Raw genomic sequence first — 10,685 nt, 5'->3', positions numbered from 1 at the left:
AGTGTATAGGTTAGATAGGTAGGTACCTGCAATATAGGTTAGATAGGTAACTGCCCCAGTATAGGCTAGATAGGTAGGTACCCCCAATATAGGTTAGATAGGTAGCTGCCCCCATTATAGATTAGATAGGTAGCTGCCCCAGTATAGATTAGATAGGTAGGTGCCCCCAGTATTGGCTAGATAGGTAGGTGCCCCCAGTATAGATTAGATAGGTAGCTGCCCCCAGTATAGGTTAGATAGGTAGGTACCCGCAATATAGTTAAGATAGGTAGCTGCCCCCCAGTATAGGTTAGATAGGTAGCTGCCCCCAGTATAGGTTAGATAGGTAGCTGCCCCCAGTATAGGTTAGATAGGTAGGTGCCCCCAGTATAGATTAGAGAGGTAGGTGCCCCCAGTATAGATTAGATAGGTAGCTGCCTCCAGTATAGATTAGATAGGTAGCTGCCCCCCAGTATAGATTAGATAGGTAGCTGCCCCCCAGTATAGGTTAGATAGGTAGCTGCCCCCAGTATAGGTTAGATAGGTAGCTGCCCCCAGTATAGATTAGATAGGTAGGTGCCCCCAGTATAGATTAGAGAGGTAGGTGCCCCCAGTATAGATTCGATAGGTAGCTGCCCCCAGTATAGATTAGATAGGTAGCTGCCCCCAGTATAGGTTAGATAGATAGGTAGCTGCCCCCAGTATAGATTAGATAGGTAGCTGCCCCCCAGTATAGATTAGATAGGTAGCTGCCCCCAGTATAGTGTGTATCAGTAACAAATGTAGAAGAGGCGAACAGCGGGAAGTGAGAGGCGCCGACAATCGGAACCAGGGAGATGAGTTGTTCTCTCTGCATTGCCGAGTCTGCATCGGAGGGGGGAGCACGGAAGGAGGCCCGGAGAGGAAGGGAGGGAGAGGTCGGGCTGCCCTCCGCGCGGCTCCCCCCTCCATCACGGCGGCCACATGTTTGCCCCCCATCATCCCCAGCAGCGGCACCAGGGGGCGGAGCGAGACGGACCCAGTCGGGGCCCACAGCAGCCACATGCAGCCAGGTGGCAGGAGCGCCCCCTGGAATCCGGCGCCCTGAGCGATCGCTCCGGTCGCTCAGGTCAAAGGCCGGTCCTGGGCGCGCATCATAGCATTGTTCTCAGAGCCGTGCACTAAAATGAACTGATCCGAGTCCATCTTCTCATAGGGGATTCTCAGGGTTTTCTTTGTTTTCAACAGCATTTCCTGAACAGCAGTTTAACTGGCAAAATAGTAAGATGCCAGCCAGCCAGCCTCCCTACTCACTTGCACACTATTTTGTCAGTTAGACTTTGCAACTGCTGTTCAGGAATTTATGTTGAAAACAAAGAAAACCCTGAGAATCCCCCATAAGGAAATGTACTGACCCAAAACCTGTCGGTTCTGTCAGATTTTAACTGCCTACTTTTTTCGCGATAGTGATAATTTAAAGGGTATACATTTTGTTTTTTTTTGTGTTTTTTTTTACAATAGGGCCTATTTATAAACGTTACAATTGAATAGCTGATTGCAATCAAAGTGCTTCTATCTCTGTACAATTAATAGTAGTACTTTTCTGTCAACCTGCTGATCACCACATTTATAAGAGCGTCAATTAGCTGTTTCCTGTGTTGATGCCCGGCTTGCCCGCTTTCAGTCTCTGCATCCCGTCTGCATTTCCTGTCACCTAATATTGTTGTGTGCTGCTATCTAATTCTAATTCTGACATCTAGGGGGAAGGGAGCTCCCAAGGGCTTTTTCACACCACAACGTGCGAATTGCAAATGCAAACGCGTTTTTGAGATTTTCACTATGTTGGCCTCAATAGAAATGCAGGAAACATGCAGCAGAACTATGATTGCCTTTTTAGAAAATCGGAAACGCATTATGTATGAGAGCATTCCCACCAGTCATCCCAGCATACTTTCTACAGGGCATTTCTGGATAACATCTGCAAAAATGTACACATTACATAAATTGTTCATGTTACAGTAATTGTTCATGTTATGAAAATAATGTGCACATTTTAAAGCATACCCAAGGCAAACCTGGGGTGAAAAATCATATACTTACCTAAGGAGAGGGAATACTCTGGATCTTTAGGAGGCTTCCCACACTGTCCTTTGGACACACTGCCCAGGACCCTCGGGGCCGTACTCCAGTTCTGGCACAAGTGCAGCTGTGCTGCACCCGCATGAGCATGGACATGCCTGGATGCGCAACAGCATGGAGATTGTTGTGCACACGGCTGAAGAGGAGCCCAGCCCAGATGTTCAGCCCTTGTCGGAAATTTTTTTTTTTGGGGGGGGGGGGGGGGGGGGGGGGGGGGGAGTGCACTCGGCAACATGGGACCAGAGGATGGCATGGAAAGCTTCTATAGCATCCTTCCCGCTTCTTAAATAAGTATTTGGTTTTGTACTTGATTTTAACCGTGGGTACATTTAGCAACTCACACAGGGTAACTTACTTGCAACGCACACAGGGTAACTTACTTGTAATATTTGTTGTTTATTTGAGGTTGAATACTATTTACAGAATTTTCAGCCTTGTTAAGAATCAGACGATTATTTTATAATGTTATACCCACTACTATTTACCGGTAAGTTGGTTACAGAAACTATGAAGTGAGTTTAAATTTCCGTTTTTAACTAGTATTTATGTAAAGCACTATAGTTAATGCTAAACCGACCCATCCCTGCGGCTAAATGAGGAGTTTATACCCCTCAAATCCCCTCTGCAAAATCCACGATTTTCTTGGTCGTGGATTTTGCTGCTCATGGAAGCAGAGCTTTGAGCTGCAGGTCTGGCTCTTGGTGCGTCAATCCACCGCAGATCTCCGCCTCTCCCCGCCCCTCTCTGTGAAGGCAGATTGAGAGGGGCGGGGAGAGGCGCGATCAGCGGGGATTGATGTGCGAAGAGGCAGAGCTACAGCCATAAGCTCTGCCTCTATGAGGAAGCGCTCCCCGGACACAGCAGAGGGGATTTGGGGGGTATAAAATCCTTGTTTTGCCACGGGGATGCAGCGGTTTAGCATTACCTATAGTGCTTTACAAAAATACTAGGTAAAAACGGGAGTTTAGACTCACTTCAGAGTCTCTTTAAATCACATTTTACCTTCTTAAAACAGAAGGTATTTGCAATAATGCAGCTTTAAGGGAGTAACTTTGGTTCCCTATAATGCATCACTCCTATTTATGCAAATCATTTATGCCCCTGAAAGCCAACCAGACATCCAGAACCGCTGGCATATTGTGAGCCTATAGTTTGTAAATTTTAAAGAGCCACATAAATCCAACACACATTCAGCCTGTTTCTGACTTTGTGCTCCTCATCAGTGCAAGGTAGGGATTGATAGTTCTGGTGCAACTTCAAAGAAATGCAAATAAGTCCATATGAATCCGGAAATTCATACTTCCGGAAAAGTAGTCTGGACACAGCAGCAGGTGGCGGAGAGGTAAAGTATTAATGCAGGGGCACCTGGGTAAGGGCGAATACATGTAAACTAGGGGGGATCAGCGGCACACGTTTTTGTCATGTTCTGCTGCGCACCCAATCAAGCATGTTGGCCTCTTGCGGCATGTCCGATCGATATATTTGACCAATTTTAGGCAGTTTCAATTGGGTATGCTTTTCGTGGCACTGATTTTTATCCGATTCGATAATAATTGAATTGTATGGTGGGTCGGCCACCAAATGCATAGATGTATGGTCACCTTAAGGCTGTGTTACCACTTGAGCTGAGAAGTGTGATTTTAGTTTGGCTTTACCCAGGAAGCCAAAACTTGACTCTCGAGATATCATTGGAGGGTGGGGAGCTGTGACAGTCGATGGGTGGGAATGGGAGGAGTAAGGTTTAGTTTCTGGTGTAACATTCAGCTACCTACTTGACGAATGAGACAGGTGAGGTAAGGCCTACTCTAAAAGATTGAAAGTGTTGCCATATTCTCTTGATAAACTGTCATCCCCACCAAATATGTAGTAGTGAGTCTGTCTTTAGGCAGTTTTTCTAGCATTGCCCTAAATGGTTAGGAGAGAACAAGGCTAGTTTGGATGGGGTGTAGTACCATCCAAGAAGAAGTTTTTAAATTAAGTTCTCTATGGTTGACACAAGGGTCTTGATTCACAAAAGGGTGATAACTGAGTTATCACGCCTAAAAGCTTTTCACGTGCAAACTAGGGTGCTAAGTAGTTTGCACTCTAGTTTGCACGTGCAAACTAGGGTGCAAACTACTTAGCACCCTAGTTTGCACGTGCAAAGCTTTTAGGCATGATAACTGAGTTTTTAGGCATGATAACTGGGTTATCACACTTGTGAATCATGCCCAATGTGTGAGGTTAGGCAATAGTTTAATCGCATTCTGCATCTGTGAACCGAGTCTCCCATTTAGACATAAACGTAGGTCTTTGTAATTCTTCACCTACCAATATATGATAAATGGCTGAAATTCCTTTAAAATTTGGGAATTGGGGGTTTAAAAGTCTTTAGAATGTCTATGTGAATTAGAGAGGCCCATAGGTTTGTTTTTTGAAAGAAGTGTTGTAGTCTGTGATAACTATGTTTTTCGGATCTAGGGAAATGGTAGCGGTCGCATAAGTGAGCAAAGGTCATCAATGATTCTTGAACAAACAAGCAGTGTATATTTGTAAGAGATAGAGACAGGTTATTCGTGAAAAGCAGTATCAAGACATCTTATACTGTTTTTAGTTTTATTAAGTTTATCCATATTGTAATATTTACTTGTCATATAAGGTTTGTTCCTTTGCTATTTATCACTTAAAATTGGCGGTAAATTTCCATTGTTACTTGAAAATAATACTGTATATATAATTTCCACCTAATAAAAATGTTTTGAAAACAAAGATTGAAAGTGCAAACTGTCAACCAACAGGTCTTCTTCAAACTCTGCACATGCTTGTATGCAGTGTTGCTCTCCACGGCCTCGCGATTACAGGTAACCCGTGATCACGAGCTGTTTTTCCTGATCACGAGGTCGAATTCTGAATTCATAATCGCCTCTCGATCACGGATTTAGTTCCGAATGCACCCGTGATCGTGCTTTAAATCCGGCTCGTGATCACCGATTTAGCCGTGATCACGGGCCATAATTATTACCTGAAAACCCAACGACTTTAGCGGTTAATAGCAAAGTCCCCTTACATGCTAGAAACACCAGATTTTCAGGATATGTTAACATCCTGGGCGTTACGGACGAGCTCAGCTCGTCCAGTAACGCCGCGCTGGATTGCTCAGGCCCTGGCAGGCCTATTTGCATATTATTTTTTTTTAAACACGCAGCTAGCACTTTGCTAGCTGCGTGTCTTACCCGATCGCCGCCGCCAATCCGCCGTGAAAGAGGGCCCTCCCTGCAGACCCCTTGTGCAGCCTGGCCAATCACCGCCAGGCTGCGCTATGGGGTGGATTGGGACTCCCCCTGATGTCACGACGTCAATGATGTCATTCCGTTCAGAACGGGAGTTCCTGATGGGTTTGATCGCCGGCGGTGATCTGAAGGGTGGAAGGAAGGGAGCAGGGAGGGGTTAATCATGTAGCTAGCGCTAGGCTAGCTACAGTACATGATAAAAAAAAATTAGATGAAAAAAACCACTGCGAATCCACAGGGATTTAAAATGCCAGGGAGGTTAAGTAGAATAGTGGGAACAAGGGGAAACACCCACATTCTGGTGCATGGCCACACCCATTTTTTGTCTGGAGTGCCCAAAAGTGCCCCAGATTTCTTAGGATCCTAACAACGCCCTTGGGCATGTGCCTACCCAACAGGCATCTGATGATGAAAAGGTGGCTCACCCCCCTCCCTGAGCGTCTCCCTCCCTCCTATGCAGAGTCCCGAGCAGAGTGTAAATGAGAGGTTACTCACCCTGCTCTCAGCATTCCACTGATGAGATCTCCCTTCAGTCACCACTTAAAATTGAGGGTACTTCTGGCTACCTAATGCTGAGGGGCACTTGTAGCTACCTATGGCAGGCAAGGGAAATAAGGGCCTTTTTCCACTACCCTGCGATTTGCGATTTGATTCTGATCGCAAATCGCAAGGTATATTAAACTAATGGAAACTGCAACAGCAATTTCCCTTAATAAGATCCGATTGCGATTTTGGTCAAAGCACAATGGTCGACCTGCTGCGTTTTGTATACGATTTAGCTTTACTATAATGAGTATAGTAGCTCAATCGCAATCGCATGGTGGATCGCATTTCATAGTGGAAAAGAGCCCTAAGGGAGGAGTGACAGCTGGGCCAGGCAGCACCCGTGCGGTGTGGTTTGGTGGGGAGTTGTAGGTACATAGAGGGTGAAGTCTAAGGTGCCAGAACATCTGTGCCTATAAAATCCTGGAAGGTAAATCCTGGCCTGGTCGGCACTGCACTGTTGCTCAAGGGATTGAGTACCCATCCCTGCTCCATGTAGAAGGGCCACCACAAAGAGACAACATAAAGTGGACCTTACACCTGCTTTTGTCACATCCAAGCTGGATGTTCTACAGTGTATGTAATGTACAAAAGGGCACATTGGCTGATGATTGTCCTTTCTGCCTCGTCTATCTTCCTTCTGCATACTTTGCATTCCTCTTCCTTTGTTGCTGTCATCATAGATTTATCTTCCATCTTGGGTGCAGGAGAATGTTTTGACACATATATGGACAAACATGCATACTTATGTTATTGATTAGGAGGAGGTTAACCTATAACAGATTTTCACATACAGAGCATGGTTTCATAACACTACATTGCTGTTGTATAGAGATCAGCCAGCTTATCATGCAGTCAGTTTTGTAGTGAAAATTGGCTTTTTTTCTGCAAAAGCATTTTTCCAGTGCTTGAAAATGCACACAGCAACAGAAGCTACCGTCAGCCTATAATTATCACCGTAGTTCTGTAACCATCACTTGCTTGAAGGCACTATTTACAGGAAACCTGAACTGAAAATAAACTTATAAAATATTTTATTGTATGTGTAGTAGTAATGGCTATGGGAGCACAATCGAGGAGGCACTTAGTCCTCCATGAACCCATAAGTAATACTGAGGTACACCTGGGGCTACCAAAGTCGCGCTGGGTAACTAAGGGAGAGGTGACAGTTGGGCCAGCCAGCACACTTGCGGTTCTGTCTGGCGGGGGTTTACCCCTACCAGACAGAACCACAAGTGTGCTGGCTGGCCCAACTGTCACCTCTCTCTTAGTTACCCAGCGCGACTTTGGTAGCCCCAGGTGCACCTCAGTATTACGTAGCCAGTAAGGATGAGTAAGTGAGATTTGTACGTTCGATCTTGCAGCAAATAGGGCCTTTCTCATCTAACAAACGTTCCTGTGAGACAGGGCTAGTGATTCGCCATGTGGTCGCTTTTCATTTGCTTCCAAGATGGGTGGGTCCCTCTTTCAAATCCCAGCCCGGGCACTATCTGCACAGAGTTTGTATGTTCTCTCTGTGTCTGCGTGGGTTTCTTCCGGGCAATCCATTTTTTCCCACATCCCAAAACCAAAAGTTAAAGAGACACTGAAGCGAGAATAAATCTCGCTTCAGTGCTTATATTCAGCAGGGGCATGTGTGCCCCTGCTAAAACGCCGGTATCCCACGGCTAAACGGGGGTCCCTTACCTCCCAACTCCTCTCCGTGCAGCGGGGGATCACTTCCGCATTGAGGCATGGCTAATGGCCGCAGCCCTGCCTGACGCGCGTCTGTCGGCGCGTATCTCCGCCTCTCCCCCGCCCCTCTCAGTCTTCCTTCGCTGAGAGGGGTGGGGTAGAGGCGGCAATGCGCCGCTGATAGACGGCGCTGAGAGGCAGGGCTGCAGCCGTTAGCCCTGCCTCAACAGCAGCAAAATCTACGACCAAGTTGGTCGTAGATTTTGCAGGGGGGGGGTTGGGGGGTAAGGGACCCCCGTTTAGCCGCGGGATAGTGGCGTTTTAGCAGGGGCACACATGCCCCTGCTGAATATAAGCACTAAAGCGAGATTTATTCTCGCTTCAGTGTCTCTTTAATTGGCTTCCCACTAAATTGGCGCTAGACTACGATGGACATGAGACTATGGTAGGGATTAGATTGGTTATGGTGGGTGCAGTTATATTGTTATGGTACGTTCACATGTATGACAGAGTGTGTCAGAATAACGCAAGGCTTGCTGTGCCGTACCGTTGTATAAACGCACAGTGTGTGCGTTTACAGTTGCACTTTTATGCACTGTATGTTTTACTGTACGTGTCACATTGCATTTGTAACAAAATGATGCAACTTTTTCCCTGGGCTGCAATCCTAAATTTTATTTTTTGCTTGTTTTTTGTAATAATCTTTTTTTGTTGAAGAAAAGTTGTCATATACAATTAAAACATTTCAATATAAATTTTCTCCTGAGGCCCTGTTAACCACTTCCCGACCGCCATATGTACAATTGGCGGCCGGGAAGTGCACCCCGCAAGGACCGCCGTATTGACAATTGGCGGCGGTCCTTGTAGGGGCATGGGCGGAGCGATCGCGTCATCAGTGACGCGATCCTCCGCCTCCGCCTGGCGCCGCTCACCCGCCGCAACATCCCGCCGGCTATACGGAAGCGCCGGCGGGATGTTAACCCCGCGATCGCCGCATACAAAGTGTATAATACACTTTGTAATGTTTACAAAGTGTATTATACAGGCTGTCTCCTGCCCTGGTGGTCCCAGTGTCCGAGGGACCACCAGGGCAGGCTGCAGCCACCCTAGTTTGCACCAAGCACACTGATTTTCCCCCCCCCCTGCCCCAGATCGCCCACAGCACCCATCAGACCCCCCCCTGCCCACCCCCCAGACCCCTGTTTGCACCCAATCACCCCCCTAATCACCCATCAATCACTCCCTGTCACTATCTGTCAACGCTATTTTTTTTTTTATCCCCCACCCTGCTCCCTGCCCCCTCCTGATCACCCCCCACCCCTCAGATTCTCCCCAGACCCCCCCCCCCAGACCACCCCCCCTGTTTACTGTATGCATCTATCCCCCTGATCACCTGTCAATCACCTGTCAATCACCCATCAATCACCCGTCAATCACCCCCTGTCACTGCCACCCATCAGCCAGCCCCTAACCTGCCCCTTGCGGGCAATCTGATCACCCCCCCACACCAATAGATCGCCCGCAGATCCGACATCAGATCACCTCCCAAATCCATTGTTTACATCTATTCTCTCCTCTAAACACCCACTAATTACCCATCAATCACCCATCAATCACCCCCTATCACCACCTGTCACTTTTACCTATCAGATCAGACCCTAATCTGCCCCTTGCGGGCACCCAATCACCCGCCCACACGCTCAGATTGCCCTCTGACCCCCCCTTATCAATTCACCAGTGCATTAATTACATCTGTTCTTCCCTGTAATAACCCACTGATCACCTGTCAATCACCTGCCAATCACCTATCACCCATCAATCACCCCCTGTCACTGCCACCCATCAATCAGCCCCTAACCTGCCCCTTGCGGGCAATCTGATCACCCACCCACACCATTAGATCGCCCGCAAACCCGCCGTCAGATTACCTCCCAAATGTATTGTTTACATCTGTTATCTTCTCTAAACACCCACTAATTACCCATCAATCACCCATCAATCACCCCCTATCACCACCTGTCACTGTTACCTATCAGATCAGACCCTAATCTGCCCCTTGCGGGCACCCAATCACCCGCCCACACGCTCAGATTGCCCTCAGACCCCCCCCCCCCTTATCAATTCGCCAGTGCATTAATTACATCTGTCCTTCCCTGTAATAACCCACTGATCACCTGCCAATCACCTGCCAATCACCTATCACCCATCAATCACCCCCTGTCACTGCCACCCAACAATCAGCCCCTAACCTGCCCCTTGCGGGCAATCTGATCACCCACTCACACCAATAGATCGCCCGCAGATCCGACATCAGATCACCACCCAAGCGCAGCGTTTACATCTATTCTCTCCTCTAAACACCCACTAATTACCCATCAATCACCCCCTATCACCACCTATCACCACCTGTCACTGTTACCCATCAGATCAGACCCTAATCTGCCCCTTGCGGGCACCCAATCGCCCGCCTACACGCTCAGATTGCCCTCAGACCCCCCTTTATCAATTCGCCAGTGCAATATTTACATCTGTTCTCCCCTGTAATAACCCACTGATTACCTGTCAATCACCTATCAATCACCCATCAATCACCCCCTGTCACTGCCACCCATCAATCACCCCCTGTCACTGCCACCCATAAATCACCCGCTGTCACTGCCACCCATCAATCAGCCCCTAACCTGCCCCTTGCGGGCAAACTGATCACCCACCCACACCAATAGATCGCCCGCAGATCTGACATCAGATCACCACCCAAGCGCAGTGTTTCCATCTATTCTCTACCCTAAACACCCACTAATTACCCATCAATCACCCCCTGTCACTGCTACCTATCAGATTAGACCCCTATCTGCCCCTAGGGCACTCAATCACCCGCCCACACCCTCAGAATGCCCTCAGACCCCAGCCCTGATCACCTTGCCAGTGCATTGCTTGCATCTATTCCCCCCTCTAATCACACCTTGAGACACCCATCAATCACCTCCTGTCACCCCATAGCACACCTACCCATCAGATCAGGCCCCAATTTGCCCCGTGTGGGCTCCTGATCACTCGGCCAATCCCTCAGATCCCCCTCAGACCCCCTTCCGATCACCTCCC

The sequence above is a fragment of the Hyperolius riggenbachi genome, chromosome 4, assembly GCF_040937935.1.
Source record: "Hyperolius riggenbachi isolate aHypRig1 chromosome 4, aHypRig1.pri, whole genome shotgun sequence".
NCBI lineage: Eukaryota > Metazoa > Chordata > Amphibia > Anura > Hyperoliidae > Hyperolius > Hyperolius riggenbachi.
Note: the sequence above shows the minus strand (reverse complement) of the source record.